Source organism: Eumetopias jubatus, unplaced genomic scaffold, assembly GCF_037043125.1.
Source record: "Eumetopias jubatus isolate StellerSeaLion01/CBP00866 unplaced genomic scaffold, mEumJub1_p1.0 scaffold_10, whole genome shotgun sequence".
Classification (NCBI taxonomy): domain Eukaryota; kingdom Metazoa; phylum Chordata; class Mammalia; order Carnivora; family Otariidae; genus Eumetopias; species Eumetopias jubatus.
In genome coordinates this window covers 37,011,366-37,020,340 of record NW_028274816.1, presented here as the reverse complement: position 1 = coordinate 37,020,340, position 8,975 = coordinate 37,011,366, and the positions used below count along the sequence as shown (strand labels likewise).

Below are 8,975 nucleotides of genomic sequence, written 5' to 3'. Positions count from 1 at the left end.
CAGGCTGGCCACGCAGGACCTGCCACGGAGGGAGTGGCAGAGGAGGGCATGCCCGTGAGGAGGGGCTGGCAGCCTTGAGTCAGGAGGAAGTGGCTTATGTGAGCTGTCGCCCTCGCAGCAGGCCAAGCAGCAGAAATCTAACCGCACAGGGGTACAGAGCTATTTTCAACCTTGGGGTTTTCACCCCAAGTCCCCAAAGCGCTGGGGCAGCCCAGCTCCCATGTGACCCCGTCAGGGTCCTGGACCCACGGGAAAGGACAGAAGAGAAGGCAGGTCTGAGAAAGGCGGGCAGAAGGACACATGGAGAGCAGCATGTCTCCGCCATGGACCGTGGGCCGCGAGGCCACGCTGGGCCTGGGCCTCCTGTCTGCTCGCACAGGCTCTGTGTCCGTCTGCTCCAGCTGTGGTACAGACACCCACGTACCCAGTGGCTGAAAACACACCTTCGCTCTCTTCTGTTCTCAGACGACACACGTAGATTCCGGAAGTCAGACGTCTAACCCAGGTCTCACAGGGCTCAAGTCAAGGTGTCGGCAGGACTGGTTCCTTCTGGAGGCTCCAGGGACAATGTTCTCTCCCCTTCTCCAGCTTCAGAGACCACCGCAATCCTTGGTCCGTGGCCCCTCCCCATCTTCGAAACCAGTGGAGTGGCACCGTCCTGTCTCTCTGACTGGCCCCCTCCTCTCCTCCTCCCAGGACCCTGTGGGGACGCCGGGCCCACCGGCTCATCCAGGACCACCTCCCCATCTCCAGGTCCTTAACCAGCCCCATCTGCAAAGAGCCTCCCACCATGAAGGGAGCTCCCTCCCAAGTTCGTTCTGAGCACTAACAAAGGGACATGGTGGGGGCCTCCCCCTTGTCTACCTCACGGTCCTTCCCCCTGGAACCTTCTAAGATTCTGGGCAAGATGAGGCTTCTACCAAACTCGCTATCGACCACAGTGGTAGCCGATGGCCCATCCACGTTCACTCGGGAGCGAGCAGCAGAGCTGCGTCCGTGAACCCTCCGTCGCTCGTGCGGATGCAGCTCTGGTGTCCGAGGCCGAAACCACACTCACCTCATTGAATCAACACGGACCAAAGGTTTGAAAATCAAGCTGCTCAGCCCTGAGGGCTCTCACTCGCTGCTGCTGGGGACACAGAATGTTCGGCCGCCTTGGAAGACAGTCGCACAAAGCTGCACGTCGGCTTAGCCCCTGATCCAGGAGCTGTGCACCCAGGCACCCAGCCATGGGAGCCGAGAACGAAGGTCCCCGCAGTCCCCTGCACACACGCGGGAGCAGATCCGTTCACAGCTGCCGGCAGGATGAGGGCCAGAGCCGCCCGGGGGGCACGGAGCTCACGGAGGTGCCGCCGGAGCCGGTGAGTGAGGACAGAGCCCGGGCAGGACAGGCCACAGTCGCTGCCTGGGGTCCTCGCCGCCTCTCCCCTCCCACCCCTCGGCCTCTCCCGCCCTTGCCATCCTGACCCTCCGCGTCGTCAGCTCCCAGAGCAAAGCCCTCCTGCCCCGGGGCTGGTGTCCCGTGTGGGCCTGAGAGCGACTAGGGTGAGGACAGGAGCACACGCTCATGCGGGAACGTGGGCGCCGTGGGCCGGGGTGCAGGGACCCCAAAATCCCAGCTCGGCCGTGTGTGTGCGTGTGCCACCCGCGCACGCCATGCCATCCGTGGAGCCCAACTGAGTGCCCGGCCGCGCAAGGAGGTGGGGGTCCCGTTGTGCTCAAGGCCCGGGTAGTGAGACCCGGGGACACACGACCGCCGGGCCGGCTCTCCGTCAACATTGAGTGAGTGCAGTCACACGCACGGGAAGGCATGGCATGTAAGTCGCCTGTGTGACTCCCCACCGGACGTGTGTTCGTGGGTGGTAAACAGACCAGCGGGGAGTCCGGATAGCGCTGTTCCTGCAGCCGGTGTCTCCCCGCCAGTGGGGAGAGGAGGGGATCGGTGGGGCGCAAGCGAGGTCAGGAGCCCGCGAAGGCGAGTGCAGGGACCCCGGGCTCACGGTGTGGGGTCCAGGGCCCCTTCCCCAAGCACCCTCTCTCTGTGGCTTCCCACCCATTTGCCGGGTGGGGGGAACCGAGTCCCGCGGCCGCGAACCCAGCGGAGGGGACAGGGCCCGAGCTCTGGTGCCACTGGGTCTGCAGGCCTGAGACGGAGGGAAGTGATCCCAGCCCGCATCACGCTCAGGAAACGAAAGGTCCACTTTAGGGAATCACCTTGAGTTTCAGAACAACCTGTGTCCCACACCTTCCCCCCGAAACTTCCGAAGGACAGGCTCTTCTTGAGTAAACTGTGTCTTGGCTGGAGCATTCACTGGGCCACACGGCTGTTGCAATCTGGTGTCTCCCTCCCTGGTGCGTCCCCAGACCTCCAGAGGGGCCCCCACCTGCCACCTCCAGCAAGCCTGGGCCCCAGCCTGGGACGCCTCCTGACCAGCTACCCCACCCTGTCCATCAGGGCCCGGCCAGCCCCGCCGCCACCGCATGCCCCATCTCTCTGCTCGGAGCCCCCAGGGCTTGTGTCCCGGGCTGGAACGTGGATCCCACGCTGTCTTCAAGCCAGGAAGCACATTTCTGCCCAGGGCCCGCCCAGCGGCGAACGCTTTCTCGTGCGTCAGGAACTTTGAGCAGGTGCTACATGGTAGAGATCGAACGGAAAGCGAAGCAGAGGCTGTCCCTCCTGCATGAAGATTAGCATCTCCCCCAGGGCGTCACCTTGGCCCCGCTGACAGTGGGGACGGATGATTCTAGTTGTGGGGTGGGGAGGCTGTCCTGTGCACTGTAGGGTGTGAGTGGCACCCCAGCCTCTATCCCCTAGACACCAGCAGCCCCCACCTCTCCAGCAGTGACAACCAGAGATACCTGCACGTCCCCAGGGGCGAGCCCCCCACTGGTGGCCAGAGCAGGGCCACGTATGCAGTGAAATGTGTGACGCTTCTCAGACCCCGACTCCCGCAGCCCTGGGAGGAAGAAGTGACCCCGAGGTGCCCCCCGAACGGCCTCAGCTCACACTTAGAGGGGGTGCAATCGGGGGCCTAGCCACGGCCCCCCCGTCCTGCTCCCGCCGCCGGTGCGTGGAGCGGTTCGGAGAAGACAGGAGTGTCGCTGACACCTGCAGCATGTCAGGACCCTCTCCTCCCGGGAACACGGAAACTCGGGAAAGTAGACTCCTTTGCATGAAGAGCACGCAACACCAGTGATCAAACAATCGGCAGCCAGGCGCCCTGGGGAGATTTGCGGAGGGTCAGCCTCTCCAGTGTGGCCGGGTCGGGGGCAGAGCCCGGCAAACTGCTCCAGAAAGCTGAGATCAAGGACCAGACAGTGTTTTCGGCTTTGGGGGCTGTGCGGCGTCTGCTGGAAATGCTGCCCTCTGTCACCGTGGTACCAAAGCAACCACAGGGCGCATGCAAACAACGGAGCATAGCTGTGTTTCGCTGAAGCTTGACACCAGCAGGCAGTAGGCCGGACTGGCCAGATCCGCTGAGCCCTGGTCTCGGAACCAGAAGAGAAAGGTCAGGCGCAGGACTAGTGGGGCATGGCTGTCACCACCCGAGGAGGTGGCCCCCAAAGGGACAAGAGCAGGGAATGGTTCCTGGCGCCCAGGGACAGTCACGTGCAGACCAGGGCCCTGGGAGTGGCATGGCTGACTCGGGGAGATGCAGGGAGAAGACTGGGGTTGACACACGCTGGCCTCTCTCCCCCCTCCCTCCCTCCCTCCGACTCCTGCCGGGGGGGCCCCCACTGGCCAACTCGGCTGGAAGCCAGAGTGTGGGGGAGCCTGCTAGCGCTCCGGGGGGGTCCGCTTCCCGGGGAGCGAGCAGGTGGGCACTTGGGGGCGGGGGAGGCCCTTTTGGGAATCTCTTTGCTCCCTCTTTCCAGTTCCATGCCCCCTGAGCAGTCTGCCCAGTTGCCCACACCACCTGCCCACAGGCGGAGCCTGGCCCCCACGTGCCACCTCGGGCAGTGGGCCGGGCCTGAGCACCAGGCATGGATGACCTCGTGCCATCCTCACGGCAACCCCTGAAGACAGGGCAGTTACCCTCATGGCAGCCATGTGAAGTGGGTGTGACAGATCATTTCGAGCCAAGGATACCGAAATTCGGAGAAGGGAAGGCCTTCCCCAGTGTCTCGCAGCTAATCAGCAACCCGGTCAGGATTTGAACCCTCGGCCGCTGTAGCTGCCCTTCGCAGGTGCACCTGGCTGAGAACTGGGTGCTTTCCCCACCCTCGTCCCCCTTTGTCCCCCTTCCTCCTCCCCTCCTGGCCTCCGTCCCGTGGCCCTTGTCTGACCCAGTGATGCAATAGCCTGGCCAGCCTTGCAGTTGAAATATTCCGAAATGTACAGTGGGCCAGGCCATCTGCTTCCTGCAAGCCTAGCTTCTACCCCTGTCAGGACCCCCGAACAGACATGCAAGGGCATCAAAGCAACAGCCACTTTATTTCCGGGCTCGGGATTTCTAACTGGCCCCGATTGCTCAATGCTTGTTTTGGACGGAGGAGCAGCGAGGAGGTCAGAAGGGAGGCTTTTGCAGGTGCTACAGGAAGGGAAATGCTGAACGGAGGGTAACATCTGGGGCTGCCCAACGCACCGTGATTTTTGCCCCCAGAAGCTCTCCAAGAAAACAGCAGAGTCCCTCCCTGTTGCCATTCTCTGAGCGATGTTTGTTTTCCAGATTCTTGGTTCTTTCCAGCTCCCTCGGGTCCTTACGATTTGGAAAAAGGAGAAGGAGAGCACGCCCTCCACGAACCAGGTGGTGGATGTGTGTGTGAGCAAAGCTTGGAGCCGGGGGCCTGTCTCAGAAGTGTGTCCCCCCGCCCCCCGACCAAGGAAATGTAGCTCCACAACCACAGGCAATTTCAGGTTTGCTCACGTCCCCTTATTTCACTGTTGAGAACCCTGAAGTCGACCCACACAGCTGGCCCAGCCCGGCTCCGTGACAAGCCTTCGTGTCTCCCGTGCACGCGCCAGCCGCGTGCCCCAACTCCCAGCGCTCCGGGGTGGCGCTTGCTGTCCGTTCCTGGGGCACCCCCCGCTACACATCAGCTGAGGCCCCCTCCCGGGAGAAACAACCGCGTCTAGGAAGGAGGGGGGACGAACCTGAGCTTCCACGTAGAGCGCTCTCCCTGGAAAACCAGAGCAGCGGAGAGTCTGTGAACGCCCTCGCAGTAACCATAGTGCCTTCGTCGGACCCCACAGAAGCCCCTCGGGGGGCTCTCGTTCCTCCGAACTTTACAGCAAGGAGGCACTGGCAAGTGAGGGAATGTGCCTTGAGCACCTACGATGTGCCAGGCAGCTAGGAACACCTGCCTCCCGGAGCCCTTCCCTCCCACATTCGCGTGCGACCCGCCACGTTCACACGTCGGCCGCTCGCTCTACCAACACTGACCGCGCACCCCCCCCGCACCCCCCCGCACGCCCGGCCCTCATTCCAGCCGGTCCTTGCCTGTGCTCAAGAGCAGATCGTAAATAGGAAATGACAGGATAATCAACAATCGCATTATAATTATTTCCTTATTTATATAATTGTAACATAGTTCCAATCTTTATATAATCATTGAGTAATTACTACATTTATTAAGTCAGTTCTAATGAGAGATAAATATAGAATTAGGTAAATATATAAACTGTCACATCATTGAGTAATTAGCAAATATTGCATATAGTTATAGGTAACATAAATAATATAAGATTATTTCTTAGACCTGTTAAATCTAAGACTTACCAAAATTTAATACTAAAGTGATTGAATTGCCTAAGTGATAAATATACTTTTTTTTTTAGTACTTTCTGGGGCCAGGGACTGTTGTAAGCCCTTTATCCTCACAGTAGGTGATATCACTACCCCGTTTTACCGAGGAGGTGGTGAGGAACGGAGAGTTTAAGAGATTTTCTCTAGGACACACAGTGAGTCCTGAGCTGGAAGCTGAACCCTGGGCCGCCTGCCACGTGTCCCTCTATTGAGAGGTGACAACACTCCATGGAGCCCCCAGCCCGTCCCCTCGGGCTTCCCAGCGGCGAGGGACCCCGGCGGCAGGGGCTGAGGCTTCTCAGGCTGCCAGAGCCCCGTCTTCCCGCACACACGGCCGGTGGCAAGCACCGGGTCACCGCTCCCCTGGGAGCACGTCAGCCGGCCCTGGTGGAGGTAGGTGGACACGGGTCTGGCTCCCTCCCCCGGGGCTGGCCCCACTGCCTTGTGTGCCTGCCCTGCCTGGCCCTTCCTGGCCCCGCAAGCCCCGCAGGATCACTTCCATGGGCTTCTCCTCGGCCCCACTGGCCCGTCCTGGCGGGACCCCACACACAAACTCCTGACACTCCATCCTCGTTTCTGGCTCTGCTTCTGGGCGAATCTCCAGCGGAATCCTGCCTGGCTGCTCTGGAATGGCCGTCCACGCCAGTCAGCTGCTGAGGGTGGGCCCGGCGCTGTTCTCTGCTGCTTCCGTGCGCTACCACGGCCCTCCCGAGCAGCCTGCAGGTGGGAGAACTCAGGCGTGGGGGACCCGCCTAACCTGCCCTCCTTCCCTCAGCTGCAGCCGTGCCCGGCCCTGCAGAAACCGTAACCCAGGGCCCGATCCCTTCTCCTGTCTCCTGTTTCCTCCGACGCGTTTTGGCAGAGGCCTCACGTCGGCGGTGACGGCAAGGAAGGTGGCCCAACCTTACCCTGAGAGGTAAGGAGCAGAGGAAGGGAGGCGTCAGGGAAACACCCCGTCAGGCTCTTCGCCCCCACCGAGAAGCTCCCCTCTGGTGGGGACGGGCTCGCACAGTAACACCCCAGCCTCACGCCCTGGCTGGGGATCAGTATCCCCAAGGGAAGGGCCACGTTCTGAAGGTGGTGAGAGTCCATGACCAGGCGCCCACGGTGGGCTGAGGGAAGGGTCTACCTGTCTGGGGCTCAAGGAACCAGGGCTTCCGGGGAGGGGGCAGAAAATATGTTTCAACAAAGCGTAGGCGGGATGCGTAGCAAAGAAGATGCTTCTGCTCCCTCCTCCCCCCACCCTATGGTTTCCAAACATGGCTGCTAGCTCTGTGGCGCTCCTGTCATCGAGAGGTGGGGACCCTGCCCGTGCTCCTCAGCCTGGGCGGACTGTGACTGCTTCGGCCAACGGAGCATGCCACAAGTCACTCTAAATGGCGTTGAGGCTGGTTCACAAACACCGTCCAGCGTCCCGTGTCCCCCGGACTGCCCTGGGGCCGCCATGTTTTGAGGAAGCCCCAGCTACGCCCAGCCTCCCAGCCCCCTCCCTCCGCCCAGGCCCTGGACACATGGATGAAAAGGCCTCCAGATGATTCCACCCCCCTCAGCATGTGAGTCTTCCCGGCTGACGCCCCAGATCTGTGGAGCAGGAGGAAAGCCAACACCATTGTGTCCTGTCTGAATCGTGACCCACAAAATCCATGAGCAAAATAAAAGGTAAGTTTGAGGGTGGTATGAGGGGCGGCCCCCCCATCCCTGGCAGCCTCCATCGAGATGGAAAGGCAGCCCAAGCAGGACAGAAATACGCACACTTTCCTCTTGACGCCTGAAGTTGGTCGAGCCACATGAGGCATCGCGTATCCACAGACAACTCGCAAGGCACGGCAAATCGAGGAAGTGTGGAAAATGCCGGCTCCAGTGAGTTTCTTACCATGAGCGAGAACTTGAATGTGCCCCTGCCCAGGATGGCGATGATGAGTAGGTTAAGACATTTACTGCTTCCCCTGCTTTTAGTAAAAACAGCCCCACTTTCCACTGAGAAGCCACCCCCCTCCTCCCTCAGCCCACTGAGCTGTTAAAATTACAGTCATTAGTTATAGATCATTCTTTAGAAAGAATTTCTAAATATTTCTAAGTAGTTGAGTTGCAAAACTTTCTCTTGTGGAGAGTCTGAATCACTCACACAAATAACTTCTTCCTGCTTCCCAGCATGGCTGCGATGTGGAGAGTAGGTGTCTCAGGAACACCCAGGGGTGCCTGCCCACAGCCCATTCCCGGAGGACTCCCCTAGGACCCCAGGCCCAACAGATCCTGGGGATGCTGACCCCAGGGGGCCAGCATCTTCATCCATCTGGACATTACAAAGGAAAACCAAAATTTTCCATCCCAGATGGATTTTGCAAAAGTTAGTGTACCAAGGGGCAGTCGCTCAGCAAATGACAGTTGAAATAGCTTCACTTGCGTAAATGTTTCTAGAATACGAAGGGTGAAGGCCACTTGTCTGACCGAGTGTCTCGTGAACCCGGTCCCACTGGCTGCCCTTGGGTCCCAGAAGCTACTGGTCCAGAGGAGGCCCCACATCCAAGGTAAGGTCGCCTCTGCGGCCCTAACAGCATCTTCCGCACCCCCGGCTCTTCCTGCGGCCTCTCGTCCGAGCCCCGCCCCCCACAGACGAGGGCACCCCCGCCTCCCTTCTCTCCTTCGAGAAGCTGAGGGGGCAGGGTCTGCCAACGGGCTGCACAGGAGCGCTGAGCTCTGGGAAGAAGCAGACTCCCTCAAGTTTCCACATTTGGCCCTGAATCCACAAGCAGAAAAGGGTTTGCTGATAAACAAAGTTTCTGCTTGCGACATGCGGGAATTAGTGACTCATGAGATGTCTAAGCAAGCCAGCGTTTGGCCAACGGCCGCCTCTCCTGGGGTTTAGCCAGCCGGGGGCTCAAGCCCTGCAGCCAGGCCTTGTCAGAAAGCCTCTCACACTCGGCTGTCCCGGGCCACGAATGGCCACAGGCCACTGTCCACGGGGACGTGCCTGCCTTCCCTCATCTCTTCATGGAGGACGAGACCGTCCCAGTGCCCGTTGCCTGTAGGTGGAGCGCGGTGGGGAAGCCCCCCTGGGTTGGCTGGGGTCTGGGCCCCCCTGAAACTGATTTGTCCCGGGCTGTTCAACAGGCATGTCCCATGAAGCAACCTCCACGATGACCAACGTGGGATCCCCTAAGGAGCCCACGCAGTGAGTACGTGTGTGAATGGAGACGCCCGTCCCCATCACGTGCAGCTGACCCAACC

The 8,975-nt window shown here is 60.5% G+C and overlaps 1 long non-coding RNA gene across 1 annotated transcript; it reads left to right on the top strand.

Moving 5' to 3' along the window:
* The first annotated feature begins 5,754 nt into the window (after positions 1-5,754).
* Positions 5,755-8,912, top strand: LOC114204009 (uncharacterized). Its single transcript, XR_003608089.1, has 5 exons — positions 5,755-6,140; positions 6,523-6,663; positions 7,248-7,406; positions 8,166-8,275; positions 8,859-8,912. It is a non-coding gene; the product is annotated as an uncharacterized LOC114204009 (long non-coding RNA).
* The last annotated feature ends 63 nt before the right edge of the window (positions 8,913-8,975 follow it).